Source organism: Emiliania huxleyi (assembly GCF_000372725.1).
Source record: "Emiliania huxleyi CCMP1516 unplaced genomic scaffold EMIHUscaffold_43, whole genome shotgun sequence".
NCBI lineage: Eukaryota > Haptophyta > Isochrysidales > Noelaerhabdaceae > Emiliania > Emiliania huxleyi.
Genome location: NW_005198751.1, coordinates 80328 through 81577, shown reverse-complemented (window position 1 = coordinate 81577; position 1250 = coordinate 80328).

Genomic DNA, 1250 nt, shown 5'->3' with positions numbered 1-1250 from the left:
CGGAGGGCCCAGGGGGCGATGGGGCCTGGGGGGGGGGCCGGGGGCGGAAAAGCAAGGGAGCAATCCAGGCTGATCAGACCCCGGGGGGGCGGGGCGTCGGGCCAAAAGGGGGGCCGGCCGGGACCGCCGGCAAGGGGGGCGGACCCCCCGCCCGGGGCCCCGACGCCCGGGGAGCCCCAGGAGCCGCAACCGGGAACCCACGGGCCCCCCCCCGGCCGGGGGGGGCGGGGGGGGGGGCAGCCCCCGCGCCGGGCGGGCGGGCGGGGCGGATATCTTGTAAACGATTAGGAAACCTCAAATCTCCATCTCTGTGTAACTCTCTGAGGTGTCTCGTGAGGTGTCCCTTCGGCGTGTACCGCGGCGAGATTCCGCCCCACCTTTCGTCAGGGGCAGCGACCCCCCCATCTACAGATGATATGTGCGCATCTTGAGATAATATGCATCTAAGATGCGCCCTACTTGGACTGCACACTGTCTTGCCTATGCTCGAGCATCTCTAGATGGTATTTTCAACTTGCCGGAGCATCCTGGGATGCTCGAATCATCTGAAGATGCTTCGCATCCCAAGATGCTTGGCATTTAATCATTAAAATGCAAGTTAAATTATAAAGACTTGAGCGGCGTGTGAGCCCTTGGATCAAAGTGGGAGTGGAGACTATGAATCTATGCTAATCTCAGCTGCTACTAGGAGCGGCCGCTCACTGCTCGGTACCCCCCCCGCACATCTAAAGCTCCATCCCTGCTGCTAGGGGGGGGGGTCTGACCCCCCCAGCAGCAGAGCGCTGCTGCGGGGGGGGGGGTCCCGACTCCCCCAGCAGCAGAGCGCACGGAAACCCAGCTCTCCCGCCTCTTCGCCGCCGCCCCACCCTCTGGGTGTCTTCCGACAAATTAAGCAGCCCGACCGCCGCGAAGCGTGATGATAGCGAGAGGTGTACTCCGCGAGCTTGAGCGCTGCACGCGGTACTTGGCGGTGTCGCAGCGTCGAGCAACACTCGGTGTCAGAGCGTCGCGCCAAATCAGTAGTCTCATCACCGAGTGATTGCTGGCCTGTGGCGTATGACCTCGCGCGGATATCCCCACGACGAGCATGCGAAGAAAGGGAACAATATCTTGGACAGGCTGTGCTCCTCCCTGTGCCCCGGCGTATTATGGGGTTGCAAAAACCCTATCCTCCCCTCCCTTAGGCAAAAACCCCCCCCAATCCCCAAAAGGGCTTAAAAGAAAAGGCTGGCGTGGCCCCCCCCCCCCCC